This window comes from Chiloscyllium punctatum, chromosome 8, assembly GCF_047496795.1.
Source record: "Chiloscyllium punctatum isolate Juve2018m chromosome 8, sChiPun1.3, whole genome shotgun sequence".
Classification (NCBI taxonomy): Eukaryota; Metazoa; Chordata; class Chondrichthyes; order Orectolobiformes; family Hemiscylliidae; genus Chiloscyllium; species Chiloscyllium punctatum.
The window spans coordinates 1,709,991-1,736,436 of NC_092746.1; the positions used below are offsets into that span (position 1 = coordinate 1,709,991).

The window sequence follows — 26,446 nt, forward strand, 5'->3', positions numbered from 1 at the left end:
GGTGTTCACAAAGAATTGTGCCCCATATCAGTAAGGAGAAGTACAGAAACGGAACTGGAGAAAGAAATCCTAAAGATCAAGGCCAATGACCTAAAGGGGAGGGGATAGATGGATGCACCAGGTTTAGAACTCAACCTTAGGTTAAAAGACTTCAAGACAATGAGGTAAAACAAGTAGAAAAGTTTGAGAAGATTTGTAGCTTGGGTTGTGGATGAAGTCGTGGATTTGTTCACCAAGCCGGTGTGTTTTACTCCAAATGTTTTGTCGCTAGGTGACAGCGTCTTTGATAAGGTGCTGGTGGTCTGTCCCACCTGGTATTTAATGTTTGTTGTTTGGTACTTCAAGCTCTGTATCAGAGTAGTTGGTACACAGGGTCTAGTACAACAGGTCTATTGATAGAGTTCTGGTTGGTGTGCCAGGCTTCAAGGAATTCTCTGGCATGTCTCAGTTTTGCTTGTGCTAGGATTGTTACATTGTCCCAGCTGAAATTTGTGTCCAAATTCAAAGCAACTACACAGCGCAGGAAACATCAGCAAAACGGACCTGCAAAAGATGAAACCAGATGGATCCAACATACCCCAGATTCTATGGGCTACCCAAGGTGAACAAAGCAGGAGCAGCCCCCAGAGCCATTATATTACTCCCAGGGATACCTAGCTACAAGTTACCAAAGGAGCTGCAAACAAGACTGAGACACCTAATAGAATAGTCCAACTACTGCATTCACTCCTCCCAAGAGTTCAAGATTATTTCAGCCTCTTCTATTGTGGGGTTTTTAATGATTTCATTTGACGTAACATCACTCTTCACATCTATAGGCATCAACCTAGCCAAGAATACCATTACCACATTATTGGACAAAGCAGCTACTATGTCATCAGCAACATCAACATGAACAGCATAATAAAACTATACCTATGCCTCACAACTCACTTTACATTCAAAAGACAAGTACACAGACATCAAAAGGCACACCAATATCAGATCAGAAGGGTCCCCAACATCAGAACTTACAGCAGAAGCAGTAATGCAATGCTTAGAACAGGCAGCCCTCCCTACCATCCAACGCAAACTCTGGATCCAATATGTAGAAGACACCTTAGTGTACACAACTAAGAAACCCACCATTAAATACTCACCCTTTAACACCAACGGTCATTTGAGTGGGAGCAGCGGCTGAGTAAAAGCGAACCCGGGAGACTTTTCACCGCAGAGAGCGGCGCGAGCTGGGCAGAAGTGAGGTTGGAGCGCAGAGCTGGTCGGGAAGATAAGTGATTAGTATTTGAGTGGGTGTGTTCTAGGGCCTCCCTCCCACCCTCCTCCTCCTCTAACCTAACTTTAAAGTCCACAGGTAAGCGACTCAGTGTTATTGACTCAGTGTTCTTGTTTTGGAGACAAAGTGTACTGTCATGGCAGTGCAGGTGGTGGAATGTTCCTCCTGCAGGATGTTTGAGGTAGGGGTGACCACCGATACTCCTGCCAACTTCGTCTGCAGGAAATGCAGTCAGATCCTGCTCCTCACCGAACGAGTTAGGGAACTGGAACTGGAGTTGGATGAACTGAGGATTATTCGAGAGGCTGAGAGGGTGATTGATAGAAGCTACAGGGACATAGTTACGCTGGAGAACAGAGGTAGCTGGGTAACAGTTAGAGGTGGGAAGGGGAAGAAGCAGGCAGTGCAGGGTTCCCCTGTGGTCGTTCCCCTAAAAAATAAGTATACAGCTTTGGAAACTGTTGGGGGGGGGGGGGGGAACAGCCTTGCAGGTGTAAGCTGCAGTGAAGGGGTCTGTGGCGTGAGGTCTGGCTCTGAGACTCAGAAGGGAAAGGGGGAGAGGAGGAGAGCGCTAGTTATAGGGGACTCTCTAGTTAGAGGGACGGACAGGCGGTTCTGTGGACATGGGCGAGACTCTCGGATGGTTTGTTGCCTCCTGGGTGCCAGGGTCCGAGACATCTTGGACCGTGTCTTCAGAATCCTTAAGGGGGAGGGCGTGCAGCCAGAAGTCGTGGTACACATTGGCACCAACGACATAGGTAGGAAGAGGGGTGGGGAGGTCATTCAAGAGCTCAGGGAGTTAGGCTGGAAACTAAAAGCTAAGACAAACAGTCATCATCTCTGGGTTGTTGCCGGTGCCATGTGACAGTGAGGCAAGGAATAGGGAGAGAGTGCAGTTGAACATGTGGCTGCAAGGATGGTGTAGGAGGGAGGTCTTCAGATATTTGGACAATTGGACTGCATTCTGGGGAAGGTGGGACCTGTACAAACAGGACGGGTTGCACCTGAACCAGAAGGGCACCAATATCCTGGGGGGTAGGTTTGCTAGCATTCTTCGGGGGGGGGGGGGGGGGGGGGGGGGGGTTAAACTAATTTGGCAGGGGGATGGGATCCGGACTTGTAGTCCAGCAAGTAAGCTAGCTGTGTGTCAGGATGTCCAAGACTGTAGGGAGGCTGTGGAGAAGGTAGCACCGACAGGGAATACTTGCGGACACAGAGATGGGCTCAAGTGCGTATACTTCAACGCAAGGAGTATCAGAAATAAGGTGGGTGAACTTAAGGCATGGATCGGTACCTGGGACTACGATGTTATGGCCATCATGGAAACGTGGAGAGAGGAGGGACAGGAATGGCTGTTGGAGGTTCCTGGTTACAGATGTTTCAGTAAGATTAGGGAGGGTGGTAAAAAAGGAGGGGGGGGTGGCATTGCTAATTAGAAATGGTGTAACGGCTGCAGAAAGGAAGTTTGAGGGGGATCTGCCTTTGGAGGTAGTATGGGCCGAAGTCAGAAATAGGAAAGGTGCAGTCACCTTGTTGGGCGTTTACTATAGGCCCCCCAATAGCAGCAGAGATGTGGAGAAACAGATTGGGAAACAGATTTTGGAAAGGTGCAGAAGCCACAGGGTCGTAGTCATGGGCGACTTCAACTTTCCAAATATTGATTGGAAGCTCTTTAGATCAAGTAGATTGGACGGGGCGGTGTTTGTGCAGTGTATCCAGGAAGCCTTTCTAACTCAGTATGTAGATTGTCCAACCAGAGGGGAGGCCATATTGGATTTGGTACTCGGTAATGAACCGGGACAAGTGATGGGCTTGTTAGTGGGTGAACATTTTGGTGATGGTGACCACAATTCTGTGACTTTCACCTTGGTTATGGAGAGAGATAGGTGCGTGCAACAGGGTAGGTTTTACAATTGGGGGAAGGGTAAATACGATGCTGCAAGACAGGATCTGAGGAGCATAAGTTGGGAGCATAGGCTGTCAGGGAAGGATGTGGTGGAAATGTGGAACTTTTTCAAGGAGCAGATATGACGTGCCCTTGATATGTACGTACCTGTCAGGCAGGAAAGAAATGGTTGTGTGAGGGAGCCTTGGTTGACAAGGGAGGTTGAATGTCTCGTAAAGAGGAAGACGGAGGCTTACATAAGGTTGAGGAAACAGGGTTCAGACAGAGCAGTGGAGGGATACAGGATAGCCAGAAGTGTCCTGAAGAAAGGGATTAGGAGAGCTAAGAGAGGGCATGAAAAATCCTTGGCGGATAGGATCAAGGATAACCCCAAGGCATTTTATGCGTATGTGAGAAACCTGAGAATGACGAGAACAAGGGTAGGTCCGATCAAGGACAGTAGTGGGAGACTGTGTATTGAGTCGGAAGAGATAGGAGAGGTCTTGAACAAGTACTTCTCTTCAGTATTTACGAACGAGAGGGACCATATTGTTGAAGAGGAGGAGTGTGAGAAACAGACTGGTAAGCTAGAAGAGATACTTGTTAGGAAGGAAGATGTGTTGGACATTTTGAACAACTTGAGGATAGACAAGTCCCCCGGGCCTGACGGGATATATCCTAGGATTATGTGGGAAGCAAGAGGGGAAATTGCAGTACCATTGGCAATGATCTTCTCGTCTTCACTGTCAACGGGGGTGGTACCAGGGGATTGGAGAGTAAAGAATGTTGTGCCCCTGTTCAAAAAAGGGAATAGGGATAACCCCGGGAATTACAGGCCAGTTAGTCTTCCTTCGGTGGTAGGCAAAGTAATGGAAAGGGTACTGAGGGATAGGATTTATGAGTATCTGGAAAAACACTGCTTGATTAGGGACAGCCAGCATGGATTTGAGAGGGGTAGGTCTTGCCTTACAAGTCTTATTGAATTCTTCGAGGAGGTGACCAAGCATTTGGATGAGGGTAGAGCAGTGGATGTAGTGTACATGGATTTTAGTAAGGCATTTGATAAGGGTCCCCATGGTAGGCTTATGCGGAAAGTCAGGAGGCATGGGATAGAGGGAAATTTGGCCAATTGGATAGAAAACTGGCTACCCGGTCGAAGTCAGAGTGTGGTGATAGATGGTAAATATTCAGCCTGGAGCCCAGTTACAAGTGGAGTTCCGCAGGGATCAGTTCTGGGTCCTCTGCTGTTTGTAATTGTTATTAATGACTTGGATGAGGGAGTCGAAGGGTGGGTCAGTAAATTTGCAGATGATACGAAGATAGGTGGAGTTGTGGACAGTGAGGAGGGCATTTATCATTTGCGAAAGGGACTTAGATATGATGCAGAGCTGGGCTGAGGAGTGGCAGATGGAGTTCAACCCTGCCAAGTGTGAGGTTGTCCATTTTGGAAGAACAAATAAGAATGCGGAATACAGGGTTAATGGTAGGGTTCTTAGTCAGGTGGAGGAACAGAGGGATCTTGGGGTCTATGTACATAGATCTTTGAAAGTTGCCACTCAGGTGGATAGAGTTTGTAAGGCCTATGGTGTATTATCATTCATTAGCAGAGGGATTGAATTCAAGAGTCGTGAGGTGATGTTGCAGCTGTACAGGACTTTGGTTAGGCCACATTTGGAGTACTGTGTGCAGTTCTGGTCGCCTCATTTTAGGAAAGATGTGGAAGCTTTGGAGAGGGTGCAGAGGAGATTTACCAGGATGTTGCCTGGAATGGAGAATAGGTCCGTACGAGGATAGGTTGAGAGTTCTCAGCCTTTTCTCATTGGAACGGCGAAGGATGAGGGGTGACTTGATAGAGGTTTATAAGATGATCAGAGGAATAGATAGAGTAGACAGTCAGAAACTTTTTCCCCGGGTACAACAGAGTGTTACAAGGGGACATAAATTTAAGGTGAAGGGTGGAAGGTATAGGGGAGATGTCAGGGGTGGGTTCTTTACCCAGAGAGTGGTGGGGGCATGGAATGCGCTGCCCGTGGGAGTGGTAGAGTCAGAATCATTGGCGACCTTTAAGCGGCATTTGGATAGGTACATGGATGGGTGCTTAATCTAGGATAGAAGTTCGGCACAACATCGTGGGCCGAAGGGCCTGTTCAGTGCTGTATTGTTCTACGTTCTATGTACATCACATCAATAATATTCTCATCAGAATAAAAGTTCACTAAAAGAGGTAAACAGCAGACTCCCCTTCCTCCAATTAGCATAACTCCAGGCCAGTGTGTACAGGAAGAACACGCATATCGGACCAGATACTAAAACGTAAAAGCAACCATCCCAGCACCCACAAATGAAGCTACATTAGGACATAGATAGGTCTGTCCCTGGGGAGGTCTCAAACTGCCAACTTTTTGGTTAACAGCCAAACGTGCTGACCAACTGCACCACAGACACTGCTGACTGAATGTGCCACAGAGACACCCAATCATTCCTGATGAAGGGCTTTTGCTAGAAATGTCAATGCTCCTGCTCCTCGGATGCTGCCTGACCTGCTGTGCAGTTCCAGCACCACACTCTCGACTCTGATCTCCAGCATCTGCAGTCCTCACTTTCTCCCATTAATTAAACAGACAAGGAAACACTGCAACAACTCAGAACTCCAGAAGGCAGAACAGAAACACCTAAGGATTTAAACAAAACAGCTACCCGAAGAGCACTACCCTCCAGTACTTATGGGATACACCCAAAAGAAGAAAACACTACACGACCAGACTCAATAGCAACCATGTCATATAAAGACATATCAACCAGAGATAACTACTCCGACTACTGGAAATCATGGTGGCCATAAACCAGTAAACCCCTTTCACCAGCTCCTCACAAAAAAGGTTAAAGACAACACCCACATCCAACAGGACAAAAAATGTTATCTACAAGATACCCTGAAAATACTGAAAAACACTACCTGGAACAGGAAGAAAACTGACCATGGGAGTGCACGATCATCAGCTCGCCACTGTCGGACATGACCAGCACTCATTTCCAACTGCAGACAATGAAGGACAAATTCAACTGGGACAATGTAACCATCGTAGCACAAGTAAAACAGACATGCCAGAGAATTCCTCGAAGCCTGGCAGTCCAACCGGAACTCAAATCAATAGACACATTGTATTGGACCCTATATATACACAAACCACACAGATACACAGCCAGAAGTAGCAAACAAACAAAAAAGAAAAATACCAGGTGGGACAGACCAACACTTTATCAAAGATGCACTGATGATGTCACCTAGTGAGGCGATGAAAGGTTTGCAGAAAAACACCAGCTCTGAACGAATGCACCACTTTAATTAGAGAAAAGCCATAATAAAGAACTGGGGAGGCAACAACTCTGGATATAAAGCAATAACTCAACCTTAAAGCTAGGTGACAAAATCTGGTTAAGGGATAGCATTTCAGAAGCCTTGGCAATCAGGAAAAAAAACAAACAAGGCGAGACAGTCTAATCATCCCAGATGATGAGATAGCTATACTTGAACTGCTTCAGACAGGAGACAGTAGTGCAACTATTCCAGATATGGTCCAATACCATCACCCTAATGTTATGCTCGAGTGAACCAGATCAGGGGGTCCAGTCAAAGTTCCAATTCATTTCAACATTGAAGGAAGGGTGGGATGAGATAATAATATTATTGTTAAGTAATAGTGGTAACAATAATAGTGGACTTGTTGGGCCGAAGGGCCTGTTTCCACACTGTAAGTAATCTAATCTAATCTAAAAATGGTATTAATAATGACTTAGAGTCATAGAGAAGTACAGCAGGGAAACAGACCCTTCGGTCCAACCCAACCAGATATCCCAACCCAATCTAGTCCCACCTGCCAGCACCCGGGCCATATCCCTCCAAACCCTTCCTGTTCATATACTGATCCAGATGCCTTTTAAATGTTGCAATTGTACCAGCCTTCACTTCCTCTGGCAGCTCATTCCATACATGTACCACCGCTGCGTAGGTCTCTTTTATATATCTTTCCCCTCTCATCCTAACCCTATGCCCTCTAGTTCTGGACTCCCCCCATCGCAGGGAAGAGACTTTGTCTATTTATCCTATCCATGCCTCTCATGATTTTATAAATCTCTGTAAGGTCACCCCTCAGCCTCCGATGCTCCAGGGAAAACAGCCCCAGCCTATTCAACCTCCCCCTATAGCTCAAATCCTCCAACCCTGGCAACATCCTTGTAAGTCTTTTCTGAACCCTTTCAAGTTTCACAATACCCTTCCGATAGGAAGGAGACCAGAATTGCATGCAGTGTTCCAACAGTGGCCTAACCAATGTCCTGTACAGCCGCAACATGACCTCCCAACTCCTGTACTCAATACTCTGACGTGATTGGCAAGTAAGCAAAAGTGAACTATTAAAACCAAGAGAGAAATCAAAGGACACAGGGAAGACAGATGATTTATTTGAGATTAATTTAAATCCTGACCATAAACTAATTAGATAGAAGATATCAGTCAAAAATAAGCAAAAAAGGGAGGTGAGGGGCACCACATGGGAGTGCTGCATTTGATATCCTACTATGTACAGGTATAAGCAGAAGAGCCTTTACAGCACATAAATTGAAGAGTCTTACTTAGAGGTAAGGGTTAAGCAGCCTCAGGGCAGTATATTTACAAAACACCCTCAGCCCGAGGTATGCCAATTTGGAAACTCACTGTTCAGCTCATAGTATTAACCTGAAAGCAGAAGAAAAAGTAGTGGGGGTAAACAAGATTATTCTTACTTAAAAAAAATCTATGCTGATAGCATTCAGATAAATGAGTCATTTATAAATATATAAATAAAGAGGGTAAAGAGATAACATTTTCTCTGGACAAAAGAAAAAAAGTTGGTGAAAGTGCAAGTATATCCAGATACATCAAATGTTCCAGGAAAAGCAACAAGTAGACATTGTATACTAATCTATCAAAAGATAAGGACTGGAAAATATTCAACTTAGTTAAATCATATTTCCCCTAACGTTTATACAAAATTAACAATTAGTATTCAGATTTAACTTGCATCCCATTTCACACACATTCATTAGCAACAGAATTACAGTCCATTCTGAGGGAATCAAAATAAAAATTGTTTGCTTCAAAGCAGTAGAAGGTAAAGATAGGTTAAAGCAAAAAAAACACTTGACAGAAATTTATTGTGGGAGCAAACAAAAATCTCAAGAAGCTAAGAAAAAAGTTTGGATCTTAATGTATATGTCAATTAACTTTTATTGCTGGTAACAAGTCAAATGAATTCTTTTATATTGGGGTGGATTTTCTAAAGAGTGCAATCATAATCAGATTGACATTCCACCCTTATATTTGTTTACAATAAGAGCACATCTCTGGTAGGAGATTCTGAACACAGGTTCTGCAGAAGTGCAGAACATACCTTATCCTAAGTATGGAACACCTTGTAGCACACCACTGGTCACAGGCCTCCAGTCCTCCAGTCTGAAAAGCAACCCTCCACCATCACCCGCTGTCTACCTTAGACAAAATTTTGAATCCAAATGGCTAGTTCTCCATGTGATATAACCTTGCTAACCAGTTTACCACAAGAAACCTTGTTGACTGCCTTACTGAAGTCCATATAGAATACATCCCCTGCTCTGCCTTCAATTCTTTGTTACTTCTTCAAAAAACTCAAATTCATGAGACACAGCGTCCCACAACAAAGCCACATGGAGTATCCCTAAATCAGTCCTTGCCCTTCCAAATATATGTACATCCTGTCCCTCAGGATTCCTCCAACAACCTGCCCACTTTTAATGTCAGGCTCACTGGTCTCTAGTTCCCTGTTTTTTTCTTACCACCCTTCTTAAATAGTGGCACCACATTAGTCAACTTTCAGTACCTGGCCTTATTGATGCCACAAATCTCAGCAAGGAGCCCAGCAAGTACTTCTTTAGCTTCCCACAGAGTTCTCGGGTACACTTGACCAAGTCCCAAGGACTTATTCATCTTCATGAGTTTTAGGACGTCCAACACCACCTCCTCTGTAAGGAGATTTTTCCAAGATGTTGTTACTAATTTCATGTTCTCCATCTCCCATGTCCTTCTCCACAGTAAACACTGATGCAAAATACTGGTTTAGTATTTTACCACCTTCTGCAGTTCCAGACGTAGGCGATCTTGTGATTTTTAAGGGGCCCTATTCTCTCAGTTTTACTCTTTTGTCCTTCATGTATATGTAGGATCACTTTGGATTCTCCTTAACCAGATTTATCAAAGCTCTCAAGTCCCCTTTATGCTCTCCTGATTTCCCTCTTAGATATACTCCTATTGCCTTTAAACTCTTCTAGGGATTCACTGGATCTCTGCTGTCTATACTGACATATGCTTCCTGCTTTTACGTAACCAAAACCTCAATTTCTCTAGTTACCAGCATTCCCTACACCTACCAGCCTTGCCCTTCACTAAAAGGAACTTACTTTCTCTGGACTCATTTCTGAAGGCTTCCCATTTTCCAGCCGTTCCTTTACAAGAGAAGGTCTGCTCCCTGTCAGCTTTTGAAAGGTCTTGCCTAATACTGTCAAGATTAGCCTTTCTCCAATTTAGAACTTCAATTTTTAGATCTGGTCTATCCTTTTCCATCACTCTTTTAAAACTAAGAAATTATGGGCTATGGGCACTGGCCCCAAAGTGCTCTCCCACTGACATCTCAATCACTTGCCCTGCCTAATTTCCCCCAGAGGTCCAGCTTTGCACCCTCTCTAGTAGGAAAAAATCTGTATCTGGAGGTTGGTGGGATGGGAAGTGAGGACCAGTGGGGTTCTGTCCTGGTGGCGGTTGGAGGGGCTGTCATTTCCGCCACCTCCAAAATGGACCCCACCACCAGGGATATATTTCCCTCCCCTCCCACGTTCTGAAAAGACCACTCCCTCCGTGACTTCCTCGTCAGGTCCACACCCCCCACCAACCCAACCTCCACTCCCAGCACCTTCCCCTGTAACCGCAAGAAATGCAAAACTTGCGCCCACACCTCCCCCCTTACTTCCCTCCAAGGCCCCAAGGGATAATTCCATATCCGCCACAAATTCACCTGCACCTCCACACACATCATTTATTGCATCCGCTGCACCAGACGTGGCCTCCTATATTGGGGAGACAGGCCACCTACTTGCGGAACGTTTCAGAGAACTCCTCTGGGACACCCGGACCAACCAACCCAACCACCCTGTGGCTCAACGCTTCAACTCCCCCTCCCACTCCACCAAGGACATGCAGGTCCTTGGACTCCTCCATCACCAGACCATAGCAACATGACGGCTGGAGGAAGAGCGCCTCATCTTCCGCCTGGGAACCCTCCAACCACAAGGGATGAACTCAAATTTCTCCAGTTTCCTCATTTCCCCTCCCCCCACCTTGTCTCAGTCAAATCCCTCAAACTCAGCACCACCTTCCTAACCTGCATTCTTCTTCCTGACCTCTCTGCCCCCACCCCACTCCGGCTGATCACCCTCACCTTGACCTCCTTCCACCTATCGCATTTTCAACGCCCCTCCCCCAAGTCCCTCCTCCCTACCTTTTATCTTAGCCTGCTGGACACACTTTCCTCATTCCTAAATGGCTCATCCCCGAAACGTCAATTCTCCTGCTCCTTGGATGCTGCCTGACCTGCTGCGCTTTTCCAGCAATACATTTTCAACCCTCTCTAGTAGGTACATCCACATTCATTGGAAAATTTTCTTGTGTAAAACTTAATTCCTCTCCATCCAAGCCCTTAACACTATGGCAGTCCCAGTCCCTGTTTGGAAATTCAAAATCCCCTGCCATAACCACCCTATTATTCGGACAGATAACAGATCTCCTTACAAATTTGTTTCTCCACTTTCTGCTAATTATTGGCAGGGTTTATAATACAATCCCGATAAAAAAAAAGGTGATCATCCCTTTCTTATTTCTCAATTTCAACCAAATAACTTACCTGGATATATTCCCAGATACAGCCATGCTATCGAAACATAACACCACTCCCCCATCATCATCCCCCCCAACCGCACCTCCCACCTCCACAACCCCCCACCCCCCACCTCCCTAGCCTTCTGATAGCATCTATACCCATGGAACATTAAGCTGCCAGTTGTATTCATCCCAGATCCATATTTTTCATTCCTGTGAAATCCCAATTCCACATTCTCAACTCTGCCTTGAGTTCACCTGCCTTCCCCGTTAGACCTCTTGACTTGAAATAAATGCAGTTTAATTATCAGTCCTGACTTGTTCCCAGCTTTGTTCCTGCCTGCCCTGACTGTTTGACTCACTCCTTTCTCAACTGTACTAATCTCAGACTGATTTCTTTTCTCACTATCTCCCTGGGTCCCACCAACCCTCCTCTTCCCCTTCTAATTCAGGTACACAAATCAAACCTTATGCAGGACGCTGCTACCCAGAAGAGATTCCAACGATCCTTTTCTCCTGCACCAGCTCCTCAGCCATGCATTCATCTGCTCTATCCTCCGCTTCCCACCCTCATTAGTGCATTACACTGCAGTTTTCCTTTGTGCGAATCCAAGGAAAGCAATAGGACCAGACGGAGTACCAGGTTGTGCACTCAACTGGCAGAGGTCTTCTGAGAAATCTTCAACCTCTCCCTGGAGCAGGCCACTGTCGCTGGCTGTTTCAAGAGGGAGAACATTAAACTATGTGTTCAAGTAGGCTCATGCAGCATGTCTCAATGGACTACCACCCAGTGGCCATAACTAACTTTGGTAGTGAAGAAGTGGTTTCAACTCCAGGCTCCCAACTACTCTTGACTCACTCCGATTTGCCTATCGGACCAACAGATCCACGTCAGATGCCAAATCACTTGCTCTTCACTCCTCCCTAGAACATTTTGATACCAAGAACAGCTACATAAGAATCCTACTCATTAACTACAGCTCACCTTCAACACTATTATCCCCTTGAGACTGATTACTAAACTTAGTGATCTCTGACTAAGCCCCACTCTCAGTTTCCTGACCCACAGGCCACAAATCAGTGAAGATTGGGGACAATATTTCATAGTCACTAACACTCAAAACTGGAGCCCCCCCCAGGGGTGCATACTCAGCCCCCTACTGTACTCACCTTATACCCATGACTGCATTGCCAAATACCAGACTAATGCCATTTACAAGTTTGCAGATGACACCACCATAGTCGGTCAAATCTCAGATGGTGATAAAATAGACTACAAACAGGAGGAGGAAGATCTGGAAAAAAAAATGGTGGACTAAGAACAACCTAGCTCTCAATGTCAACAAAACCAAGGAACGCAGTATTGACTTTTGATGAGATGTTACTCATGACCCCCTACATATTAACAGCACAGAGGTGGAACGGAGTGGAGAGAGTGTCAAGCTCCTGGGAGTGCTCATCCATAACAAGCTTTCTTGGACTCACTGGTTACAAAGGCCCAAGATCTCTTCTTCCTCAGGCAGCTGAGGAAACTTGGCATGGTGGCAAATACTCTTACTAACTTTTATAGGTGTGCCACAGAGAACATTGTCTGGATGTATCACTACCTGGTATGGCAACTGTACCATTCAAAATCAGAGATGGTTACAGGGGGTGGTGAACTTGGCTGGACAATCACAAAGGCCAACCTCCCATCTATAGAATTCATCTACCATGCCCGCTGTCAAGGAAAGGCCGCCAGCATTGTCAAAGATCCATCCCAAACTGGCAATGCTTTTCTACAACCTCTATCATCGGGGAGAAAGTACAAAAGCCTTAATACATCCACCAGCTGGTTTCAAAACACAGTCTCTACCCTAGCTGTTGTTAGAATACTGAATGGACTCAAACTCTTAACGTTTGCCTGTACTTGTGTTGGTGTTTGCTGCTGTTTACCTATTATTTACTATCTATGCTACATAGCAATGTGATCTGCCTGTATTGCTCGTAAGACAAAGCTTTTCACTCTGCCTCAGTACACACGACAATAAATTCAATTCAGATGTTACTACCTTAGAGGACTTGCTTTTTAAATTCCTACCTAACATCCTGTATTCGCTCAGAATCTTGTCCTTTTCTCCTATGTCACTAGTTCCAATGTGTACAACAACCTCCTTGTGGTTGCTCTCCCCTTTGAGAATATTCTGCACTTTGAGGTATCCTTGATCCTGGCAAGAGAGAGGGAGAGAAAGGCAACACACCATTTGATGGCTTGATGTTGGCTGCAAATACGTCTGTCTGTATCTGATTAGAACATCCCCTATCACAAATCAAATGTTTCTGTCCAACTTGGTGGATACATCCAAAAAGGATTATAGTCACAGCATTGGGACTTTCAAGTGGCCCTGATGTATATCTTTAGGAATATGTCAGTGTCAGCATCCAAAGGCCACAGTGTGAGTTAAATGTAGGAGTGTATGAGAACTGTGATACAGTGAACAAATACCCATCATCTTGGGTCTAAAGGAATGGTTACTTTCAACTTCTGGGAACTAGAATGCAAAATAAATTCATTAATAGATTCCTGCGTAGCTCTCCCGTTCAGCTGAGTGTCATGCTATACATGATTGCTTGACAGAAACCAGTCTGTTTGGAGTCCTTCAATCTGTAGTTTCACTATTTGGGGATTTCCCACACCCAGACATGGGACAAAAGTGGGTCATATGGTAAAATACTGAACAGGTTTGGCAAGTTCCTGTTTGACAGGTTTTTTGTTCCTGATTTAACAGCATGGATCACATTTCCATTACTTAAAAAAGTACAAGCATGAGAAGAGTATGGCACTTCATCAGAACCGAAGATGTTAACCTAATGGTCTCCTTTTTAGAAGAAAAATCAACATATTTATATTTAAACAATAGCAATTTGCATAATATTGTACAATTATGGGAATACAAATATCCCAAGCTAACACTGACAAACTAACCTAATTCACAACAGCTCGACCATAAAAAAAATTAAGGCATACAATGAGCTATTTAAGTACTTGACCAAAAACTATACAGTTCAACAAAATTTAATTTAGGACAGAAAGGTAGTGGTGAAGAGTTTAGAGAGTGGAGTCCAGAGCTTCAAGTCTGGGGAAGAAGTGCAAAGATTTCAGAGGATTCTGAGGCTGGAAGAGGTTACAGAAGAGGTGAAGCACCAAGCCACGGAAAGATTTTAGAACAGAATCAGAATTGTAAAATTGTACAATTTCTAATCCAGGTTAAACTGTAAAATAGCAAGCAAAGTGACAATAAATAATCAGGTCTTGCTATGAGTTAGGTTATGAATGGGTAACAAAATTTGGGAGACATTCAAATTTAGAGGAAAGGTTGAGAAGCCTGACTTAGATGAGGTCTCAGCACCAATTGAAAACATTTCCAAGGTATCCCATTCTTTGTTGAGCAGATTATTCAGGCTGTGTATGAATGCATGTTTCCTGAACTTTATATTTTTATTTTAAGTTTCTTGCATCTGTTGTGTTTTGCCACCCAAGAATAAAAATTCATGGTACTCAAAATATAGTGCAGTGTGGCAATAAAAGATTCCAAGAGTCATCAACCCTGGATAATAAGACAGTTTGACAGTAAGATATAAAATTTCTGGTTTTTAAGGTAAAGGGGAAATAAAATCATACACAAACCCACTGCAGTTGTCGCACTGAAAATGCCAAATTAAAGATCTACACAGACAATTCTCATATTTCCTAGGACAGAATAGACCATGAAGGAAGTCACATCTGTTGGACAACTATTGACTAATTCTCATCTCCCCAGTATTGATCCACTTCTTTTAAAATCAAATTTTAGGATGATAATAACTTTGTTTGCTCTTATAACAATGAAATCATTTTCTTAATGAAACTACCTAAAAACCAATTTCCTAAATGTGAATTTCAACAATTGACAAAAATTAGAGTCCTATTTGATTTAATAAACTGGTCCCCTTATTTAAGGTTCACATACATGAAGTAATTGTTGTTGGATCTATCCAAATGCTGAATGAAAGCACAACACATTTATAGGCCACAGTACAGTGACAAAATGTGAACAATAACATTTACTCAAGTCGACTGAACCAAGCACAATATCCAAATCTGATTGGAGCATTATACATCACTGTTTATTACTCAGGTGTATATTGGTACTAATTTCAGTGTCATTATTTGTTAATGTATAAACATAAGTATTGACTACAGTAGTCTTTACTGCTATCCAGAACTACATGTTTAAATTATAAACCCAGCAAATATAAAGAGGATTTCAAGCTAATACCTCCTTCAAATTGAAGTAATTTCACAGCACTACTATTAAGTGCTGTAATCTATCCAGTTGCAGTTTTTAGTTACATCCGGTCTTGGTTATTCACATCCTTTGCGTAATCCAAATTTAAGAGTTAACCTGATATCATCTGGAGGTAACCTCTTTAAAGACATTTTTAAAGAGATACCCAGTTGTCCCTCATAGATATTCTGAATGGGAGGCTGAACAAAATATTCGCTTCAACTTCATATCAACTGCCATCCCACAAAACTCCTACAAACTGGTAAAGACCCTTTCTGTTAGATACTGAATTAAGGTGTAGTAGGATTTAACAATAAAAAGGAAAAAAAAAAGTCCACAGCCAATTCCACATCACAGAATTGCTACAAATGCAGAGGGTGACCACGTGGCCCACTACACTTACACTATTTCTCCAAACGAAGATTATGTTCAATCTTAATCATGATTTTGGAAACACTTCCCCCAGATCGATTGTAATTTAAAAACTATCAAAACGTATCCGTAAATCACCTTTCGGTTGTCAAGAATCGAAGGGGCTTGGCAGGCTTAGACTATCAACACATCGACCACAGGCCTAAAAGTGACAGATTTTGGTAGTGGATTGCATAACTCTGCTATGGACATTGCATGAATAGACTCATTATTCTTTGTATTGTCCATGGAACATTCAATTCCCGGGTTCAATGTATAGAAAAACCAACAAAAAAAAAGTCTCAGCCCCTGTAGAGTGCATTGCGATTTCTAAGTCTTCCCCGACAAATCTGTAATCTCCACGACTCCAAGAGGCCATTCAGAGCCCTGTCCAATAAGAGAAAACATTTCTCCTCAAAAAAAATGAGAGAGCATACTAAGACCAGCAATACTTTTCAGAAATCAGTGTGAAGAGTACTCTAAATTGGACATAGGCTTCACAGAAAGCTAAAGAAGGCAATTTAGAGCAAAAGGTAACCTACGTGATCCTTTATCATCTTCTACTTCAAAAGACTGACTCCTTAGGCTACCAGTCAGCTGCATTAGAAGTCACAGACAGACAACAATATGCTAAATAGAAATGGAGGTATGGGAGAAATAGAATAGAAAAGAAATAAAATGTCAAACGAAAACTAAAGTTAATCTTTGACAGCACCTACTCTCACTGGCCCTCAGCTCTCTGTACCATTGGAGAATGGAGTCAAATAAAGAAAATCTCTGCTTTGATTCCACCCCATGCAGAGTTCATGGATTTAAGTCCAGCTGATGTGGATAGCTTGACCGTTAACTAGTTCAAGAAGGAGAAAACAGGCAAGGCTCCCACTTCTGATCATTGGCTATCATGTTTGCTGCAATTGAGGATGGATTTTACTTAAACATTAAATATGGAAAACAGTCTGCTAACAATCACTGTTTACACACCAAGAATTGCTACTTGCTTGAACAGCATCAGCACTTAAAACAACAACAACACAGCAAAGAGAGAACTACCCTGGAAGAGGAAGGGATATAGAGAAAAAAAAAGTATGGAACAAAAGGAGGAAGGAACAATGTCATAATACGGGTTAGAGAAAATAAACAGCAGCTAGTCTAGGAGGCAAAGCTGGTCCAAGAATGGAGGGAGAGGAATTCCTGAAGTGAGTCACAGATGCATGTCATAACAACATGAACATTTTTCAAATGTTATTTAACTGTGTGTAGTAACTCCTACATGTACTTGATAATTAAATTGATTGGCCAATAAGTGGAAAAAATGGTTGTTACTATAATATCAAATCATGTTTTCTTGTAAAAATGTGGAGACACACACACAGTGATGCAGCAGTGCTAACCACTGTGCCGCCCACTTTATATAAATTTATTAAATACATGCAAAGCAAATGTAAGCAGGAGGAGGGAGATGTGCACTTCAATATCAATAGCCAGAGATTTGTAAAGGTTTTAGAATTTTAAAAATCAGGAAAAAAAGTTAACAGACACAAAGTTGAAGGAAATTACAGACAGATACCAGAAACTTGTGAAAAAGGATGAAGATCATGCTTAACTAATTTAATTGATGTTTTAAATTACATACCAGAGCTCGTAGATAAAGGGAACACAGTGGATGTTGCCTATTTTAAATAAAGTGCTGGACAAAAGTATTATATAGACAGGCTGGAAAGCAAATTTGAGGCTCAGAAAGAGGCGAATGATTGTTTAAAGTCTTCCAGTCTGAAAACAATGGTTTTTCCCCAAAGGTCAATACTTGGGCTAGTGCAATCGGCAGTATATGTAATTGACTTGCATTTTGGAATAAGTAGAATTTCAAAAGATGGAAGTGAACACAGATAAAAATGGAGGAGATGATACAATTTGCCAGAAGGGATGGTAATATAGATATCATAGCAAAATTCTAAGTGCGCAACAGCAGAGCTTCATAAATTATTGAATACAAAAAAAAGGGACATATGCTTAACACATCTAAACCTCTGGTTTGACTCAATTAGAATATTCTAGTGACCACACTTTAAAAAAAGATGCAATGGTCTTTAAGCAGGTGCAGAGGAGATTTACCCGAATTGTTCCAAAAATTGTGGCTTAGTTACAAGTTAGTTTGAAAAGGCAATTTTATTTCCCATTTATCAAAAGGTGATTAGAGAATACTTAGAGGTGTACAAGAACCACTTTTTCAAATGTCAGCAAAACAAATGAACTGATCGTTGACTTCAGGATGAAAGGAGGAGGACATGCCTCTATCTACATCAATGGTGCTAAGGTGGAGAGAGTTGAGAGCAAATTCCTAGGAGTGATGATAACCTGTCTTAAGTTTCTCACATAAATGTGAGAGTCAAGGCAGCACAACACCACCTCTTCCTTAGGGAGCTTTGGAAAGTCTGTGTATCCACAAGGACCCTTACCAACCATGACAGATGCACCATAGAAAGCATACTATCTGGATACATAATGGCTTGGTAACTTCTCTTTTCAGGACCACAAGAAACTACAGAAAGTTGTGCACAGCCCTGACCATCACAGAAGCCAACTTCCCATCAACTGACACCATTTTATGCTTCTCATTTCTGTGGAAAGAGGTTGCCAACATCAAATACCATGCCCCCAACCCCACTAATACAGAAGCTTGAACACTTGCAACAACAGGTTAAAGAACAGCTTCTTCCCTGCTAGTATTAGGCTGATGAATGGACTCTCATACTCCAAATAATGTTAGTCTTGTTAATGTTGATCTTGTTTTATGCACCCCCTGTGCAGTGTGACCTGTACGCCTCGCTCTGTCTAAGCACCCTATGATCTGTACATCCTTGCTTGCTATGATCTGCTTGCAAAACAAAGTTTTTCCCTCTGTACCTTGGTACATGTGACTGCAATAAAAATCAAATAAAAGTCAAATCAAAAAAAGATCAAGCCAGGCTTAGATAAGATAGACAAGGAAACAGGCTGCATGATACAGATTTAAGAGGATGGACAGGAGATGCATGAATGTGAAGAAGAGCTTTAAGAAAACAGAGCTAGTAATTGCCCGGATTGCACTACCCATTAGGGTGCTGGAGTGGAGACTGAAATAACTCCAGAGGACATCACTAAGTCACCCTTTTCATTTATATGTGGAAAGTGATTGACACTGGTCCAGTTCTCAAAGTGAATCGAACCTCAGACGTTTGTTTTTATGTCAGCCAGGGCTCCCCAATTGGACCACATTAACTAGCATCAAAAAGTGGCACTGGGTGAACAGCTTGTGCCCAAAACATTGATTCGCCTGCTCCTCAGATACGACCTGGCCTGCTGTGCTTCTCCAGCGCCACACTTTTCAACTTTGATCTCCAGTATCTGCAGTCCTCACTTTCTCCTAACCACATTAAACAGCTCCAATCAGGAATCAAATATTCTACAACGTCCACCTGGCTGTTGCCCTTAAAATAATTACAGAAACCAATGATTTCAATAGAAAATTGGATGGGAATGTAAAGAAAATGCATTTGTAGCACTTAAAGAAGCAAGCAGGTAATTAAAACTTGCTACAGAGCGAGTTTTAAGAGAGACTTTTCACAGGGATCAGAGATACCATGTACCAAATGGCCTTAGAAATAACTATTCAGGCTACAATTCCTTATATAAAAAAAATTGTACTTCCAGTGGCTTCTTTAAAAAATAAATCACAACCTGGCCATAGATCCACTTATTTCCTAACAAGAGGCAGGTGGCATTGAACTTAGGTGTTCCAATTTGCAAAACTCAGGAATGGAATATGACCTCACGATATCTGAGACACTATGAATAATCTCCAATTTCATTATTTGCAAAACATAGCCACTGTAATGCAAGAACTATGGAGGCCAAATTGCACAAAAGCATTTTGATTATGATCAGATATTATACAGACCGTGCCAAGGTCTCAGGAGTGTGACTTGAATGCATAGGACTTTACACCCAGAGTGCAAACCTTGTTTCTGCTAACAGTTTGCTTGAGCTCCTTATAATGGAGATATGTCCTTATTTAGATATAGGTATAACCTTAAATATCTTGGTGTCCTCTTATTATGCGTTAACAACCTTGTTAAAATGGTGCACACTAGAATCAACACAATTCCACTTTCATCAGGGAAATGTTGACCATTAACTGCTTCTCAAAAGATAAGGCAAATACATTTTTCAGGAGGGAAGTTCATTGCCATCTTGCTTTCACACATTTTCATGTAGCTTGTAACAGTCTGGCACAGGCAAATACTTTAGAGATTATCTGCCCTCCAAGATAATTCAGCATGTGACCCATGGTAATACTTGAAAAGGATATAAAGACAGCGAGAAATTTATACTCAACTACACGGTGCTACATTAAAAAGTTTATGAACTGCAACCAACAGAAACAGCAAACAAAGCAAGACAGCTTCAGTAAAATCCCAGCTGATACAGTTGTTGCAAAGATCTTCAGTTCTTCCATATTATACCTTCCATGCTTGTGTCAAATTTGTAGTGATTTAAAACTGAAAGACAATATACATCATAGCAGCAAATTAGAACTCCTAAAGAATTGATATATCTATTCAGAAATGTGTTTCCTCAATGGGTGATTATTCAATTAAAAAAGATTGGGCTGAATCTTATGATATTTTGAATAAGTGAAAGTCACAACGAGTTTCTTGGAGGGATTCTCAGTGAGGCTGGAGGGAATTTCTCTCCAAATCTTAGCAAATTCCACCCCTAGCATGGGTCTTATCCAATTTCCATCCTCATCTTGCCATACACTTCTCACAAAACAACTTGCCATTCACCAAACTTCCCTGAACTGACTGGTAGTTTCGGCACATGTGTTCTCTTTATAAAAAATAACTGTTGCGCACCTAGTCATGTGCAGTCAAACTAGAGCTATCCTGCACAGTTTGCTCCAGATAGATATGGCAGACTGGGGGAAACCAGCATCCTAGCTTACAGACAGGATCCTGGAGCTACTGCTGGGCAGAGTGGTGCACAGTCAGGACTTTGTCTTCTTTAGGACCACTAGTTGAGGCCACAGCACCAGACCATGTCAGCTTTGTCTGACTGACTGCTTCAAGCAGGCCCTTGACTGGTATCGGAGGCTACTTTGTCTTACTATACTTGGATCCATGAGCAGAGGCTATTGCTTTTGACTTGACGGAGGCCCGCTGCCAACCCTGACAAGCTTTGCGGATTGCATTTGCCTTAAACAGCACATCAAGACAGTGGAAATAGGAGTCTGATATTTCTGTTGCTAAGAGACAAGGCCAGGCAATGCAAACAGAGATGCTAGGAGAATCTAAGTAGGGTCTGAGTAAGTGAGCACCAAGACAGTACGTGGAGCCCGGAGATACAGCCTGGCCAGTCCATGAGCTGGGTGCACGTATCAGAATGTTCGGTGTCTTTGCTGCAGCATTACAAAGCTAATTGTTCATGCAGCCAAGTGCAGGATGAAGTGCAGAAGGACCCTCCTGCAAGTAGATCTGAAATGTCCCTCAGGATTCTTTGAAGATGACAGGTCAGATGCAATGTCTGTTGGCCTGGGTCCCTGTGGGCAGTACTCAAGTCTGCCTTAGATATTAGTGTCCAACCTGGAGTTATCTGAAGCAAGCATTCACTCTGGTTTCGATGTTGGGGTTTCCTGATGTCCAGTTTGTTGAGCTACTTTATAAACATCACAACTGGAATATTGAGGTGGTGAGTTGGCCCATCAACAAGAACCTCAAAAAAAAAGCATTAATCGCCATTAACTGGCAACTTGCCACTGCCCAGCAAGAATCTCACCACACTGCTTATGAAAAGCATAAGAGAAGGGGCAAGATGATCCTGACAGTGATGTGCCTCTTCAGGCTTCTCTCCCAATTTTGCCAAACCTCTTCCAGTGGTTTCTTCAGAGAGAAATACGCAAACAGGATGCCTCGGTTGACTTTTCCATTCTCTCCAGTTCTAACGTTTAAGCATAAAAGGGTCATATCTTTGCAATTCTTTTTGATGTCTACAGAACAGGTCATTTAGCCCATTATGCCCACAACAAATATTTGTCCACACATACTATTTTCCTGTTCGCAGCCCATAGCAACTCAAGTGAAGACTATAAGACACAGGAGCAGAAATTAGGCCATTCAGCCCATCAAGTCTGCTCCACCATTCAACCATGATAGATAATTTTCTCATCCCCATTCTCCCCGTAAGCTTTGATACTCAAGAACACCAAACTTAAAGAACCTCAATGAGCTGGCCTCAACAGACTTCTGTGGCAGTGAATTCCATACATTCACCATTCTGACTGAAGTAGTTGCTTCTTATCTCTGTTCTAAGAGATCTTCCCTTTATGCTAAGGCTATGCCCTCAGGCCCCAGTCTCTCCTACCAATGGAAACATCTTCCCAATATTTATTCTGTCCAGGCCATTCAGTATTCTGAAAAGTTTTTTAGATACCACCCCCCCCCCTCACCCTTCTAAGCTCCCTCGAGTGTAGGCCCAGCGTCTCAAACATTCCTCATATGCGTTAAGCTTTTTATCCCTGGGACCATTTTCATGGACCTCCTCTGAGCATGCTCCAGGGCCAATACATCCTTCCTGAGATCTGGGGCCCAAAACCGAGCACAATACTTCAAATGTGGTCTGACCAGAGCCTTGTAAAGCTTCAGTTGTATGTCCCTGCTTATATATTCAAGCCCTCTCAAAATAAATGCCATCATTGCATTTGCCTTCCAACTACTGACTCAACCTGCAAGTTTATCTTGAGAGAATCCTGGACTAGAACTCCCAAGTCTCTCTGGACTTCACACTGAGTTTTTTCCCCATTGAGAAAATAGTCCATGCCTCTATTCTTCTTAGAAAAGTGCATGACCTCACACTTTCCCACACTGTACTCCATCCACCACTTCTTTGCCCACTATCCTAACCTGTTCAAATCCTTCTGCAGCCTCCCCACAATGTTTATCTTATTTAAATGTTAAACTTTCTGACTAAACCATCCTTTCAGGTAGTGAATTCCAGCCTCCCACCGCCCTTTAAGTGAAAAAAAGTGGTGAACTCTCCCCTTAGCCTTCTACCTCAAATCTATACCCCCGGCTATTAACCCATTGACTAAAGAAAAACGGCATGCCTTTCCACTTGCGCTCCACACAAGTCATCAACAACTCTAACAGATCATGTCTCAACCAGAAAATAAACTAATGAATTATGGATGCTGGAAGTCTGAAACAAAAAAAAAATGGTTCTAATCCAGGGATCCTTCTCAGAGTTGAAGGCAGCTGGAAAATGGCATTGGTGCTGATGATACATGCGGATTCTGGTTGGTTTGGGTAGTGCTGGTGATGATGAGGGGAAGTGGCTAGTGAGATGGATAGATGGAGACACTGTCAGAGAGAAAAAGGAAAAAAAGAAGCAGATTAACTGATTGTTCATATTAATTCAGGGAAGATAATGAACAGGGACTGGTTCTAGTTAAAAACATGCTGGCTTTGCTGAGGGCAACTGACAGGACAGGACAGGACCGGACCTGGGAGTTTCGGGTTGGGTGAAGAACAGGGAAGGAGGTTCATGTTCTGAAATTGTTAAACAATGTTGAGCCCTGAAAGCTGCAAGGTACTTAAATAAAAAAGGTGCTGTTCTTCCAGCTACAGTTGAGCTTTGCAGCACCACAAAAGGCTTGAGACAGATGTTTGCCAGGGAAGTATTGGTGTGTTGAAGTGGCAGGCAACTGGAAGCTCAGGGTCTTTTTTCTTCAGACAGGAGGTATACCATAATGGAGGTCAGCCAATCTGTGATTGCCTCCCCAGCATACAGGAGGCCACATTGTGAGCAGAGAATACAGTAGACTAGATGGAGTGAAGAGCAGGTTAATCACTGCTTCACCTGGAAGGAGTGTCTGGGGCCTTGGATAGTGAGGAGGAAGGAGGTAAATGGGAAACTGTTGCAACTTCTGTGATTGCATGAGAAGGTACCATGGCTGTAAGCGCAAGTGGTTAGATTAGAATCTCTACAGTGTGGAAACAGGCCCTTCGGCCCAACAAGTCCACACCAACCCTCCGAAGAGTAACCCGTCCAGACCCATTTCCCTCTGGTTAGTGCACCTATCACTGGGCAATTTAGTATGGCCAATGCACCTGACCTGCATACCTTTGGACTGTGGGAGGAAACCAGAGCACCCAGAGGAAACCCGTGCAGACACAAGGAGAATGTGCAAACTCCACATAGACACAGTTGCCAGAGGCTGGAATCAAACCTGGGTCCCTGGCACGGTGAGGCAGCAGTGTGAACCACTGAGCCACCATGCCATCCCAAGTGATGTTGAGAGTAGAGGAGGAGTGTACCAGGATGTCCTGGAGGGAACAGTCCCTACACAATGACAGCAAGGGAAGGAAGGGGAATACAGGTCTGGTGGTGGCAGCCCACGAGATGTCAGAAATGGCAGCTTCTAATCCTTTGTATGAAGAGGTTAGTGGGGTTGAAAGTGAGGACAAGGGGCCATATTGTAGCTTTGGGAAGGAAAGGAATGGGAGAGATGCAGGAAACAAGTTGGACAAAGCACAGGGACCTGTGTGGAAGGTGATGTCAGCAGCACAAATGCAATGAAGACACTGGGAGAATGGAATGGAGTCCTTATAACCAAACACTTTGCCTCCTATATAGTCAAGGTAATGATGGGAATCTTGCACACTTAATAGCAAAATGATAACATTATCTTAAAAAGGGAATATGTTCTACCCAGAAGTAATTTTGTGAATGAACTATTTACTTGCATTTATATTGCACTCAAGCATATCCGACTACAAAACACCACAGTTTATTACCAATTCTCTTATTCATTAAATGAAATCTAGTTTTCTGCTCTCTCCATCTCTTCCCCTTCTGACAAGGAGGAAAAGCCATTGTTTTATGATATATTTAGTATGATGACAGTTTACAAAAGTGATTTTAAATAAAACTTGAATTGTCTTTATTTCTCACAAGGAAACTAGTTAAACATTAGCTGAAATGCCTGCCATTAGTTAAACTTGCCCTTGCATAGCTTTTTTTAAAAAAAAAGGTCTTCATGAGTAAAACTTGCTGATAACAACAGAGAAAAACATAGCACTCAGTAGTTGAGTGAACAGGGCAAGCAGTTCTGGTGAGTGAGTATCTCCAACTATCAGACAGAAATGATTGAGAAGTCAGCAGTGAACAAAATGAAGACAAATGTAAAGCTGAACAGGCGAATTCAATGTCAAATCATGTATTGAAGGAGCAGCGTAATGGGAAGTAAAAGACTGGATTGCAAAAGAGAAATAAACAGGCACCATATTTGCCAGTGGTAGCAATTAATAAATTATCACATTTAAAAAAGGTTCTCAGAATTTAAATCAGGCTTAAAAGAAGCAAGCATTCTGTGGTGAGTTTAGTTCATACCTACAACACAAATGTTGCAACTTCACAGCATTGTGCATCACAACAGTGTTTGCGAGCAGGGCCAATAACAGAATGGGTTTTGGCATTGTAAGTCCATTCAACCAAATATCTCAAAACCTTAGCATCGTCTATGGATCATCTTGGACCTGTGTAAATAGGACAACTGATTGTAGGTGTACTTAATCAGATAAATTAATAAGTCTGAACAGGGATGTTTTAGATTTTTTTGTGGAATGTAAGTATCATGCCAAAGTTAGTCTTTGTTGTTCATCCTTAATTATACTTGATAAGGTGGTGGATAGCCACTTCCTTGAACTGCTGCAGTTGATCTGGTGAGTGGTTAGCAAACTATGTTCCTGAATTTTTAACCTAGCAGTAGCAAGGGAGCAGTAAAATAGATCTAAGTCAGGATGGTATGAGATGGAGTGGAATTTGCAAGTGGCACTATCCCAAGGGTGTCAGATGCCCTTCTCCATCTAAGTGTTGGAGGGTGCAAGTTTGGAATGTGCATTAATGGATTCTCAGCAAGTTCCTGCAATGCATCCTGTGCATGGCATAGAGTGCTATCACGATATGTTGGTGTGGGAGAAATCCATGCTTTTGGTGATAGATGGGATCCAATTAAATGGGCTGCTTTGTCCTTGATGTCCTGGAACTCTAGCATTGTTGGAGATGCACCCAACCAGTCAAAGGGATAATATCCCATCACACTCCTGACTTATGCCTACCCGATGGTGACCAGACTTTGGGGAGCCAGGAGGTAAGACAGACAGTCAGAATTCCCAGTCTCTGACCAATTTTTGTCACTGCAGAATTTACATGGTTAGTCCAGTCAAGTTTCTGATCAATGGTAACACCCAGAATATTAATTGTGAAGGATTTAGCCACGGTAACACCATGGAAGACAAGATGGCTGAATGCTCTTTTGTCAGGGAATGACTGTTGTCTGGCAGTTACATGGTATAAATGTTTCTTGCCGCTTATTATCACAAGCCTGAATGCAGTTCAGGCCTTCCTGCACATAGGCATAGCTTTAGTATCTACAGGATCACAAATGGTACTGAATACTACAGTTATCAGCAAAATGTTCTGGACTTATTTGTTTATTCTGGAGGGAAGATCATTGATGAAGCAGCTGAAGATGTTCAGGCCGACAACACTACCCTGAGAAACATGAGCAATTAAGCTGTGGAGCAGAGTTG

At 42.9% G+C, this 26,446-nt stretch overlaps 1 protein-coding gene across 5 annotated transcripts in view; it reads right to left on the minus strand.

Annotated features, from left to right (window-relative positions):
- The window catches only part of LOC140480311 (WAS/WASL-interacting protein family member 3-like), a 102,502-nt gene that overhangs the window by 67,773 nt on the left and 8,283 nt on the right, over window positions 1-26,446 (minus strand). The window contains exon 1 of one of the 5 annotated variants that reach the window (XM_072575030.1): window positions 13,181-13,202. The exons of the other annotated variants lie outside the window; for them this stretch is intronic. The gene's annotated coding sequence lies outside the window, so the exon portion shown is untranslated. Of the gene's footprint in view, window positions 1-13,180; window positions 13,203-26,446 lie in introns of those variants that run through there. 5 annotated transcript variants of the gene reach the window in all.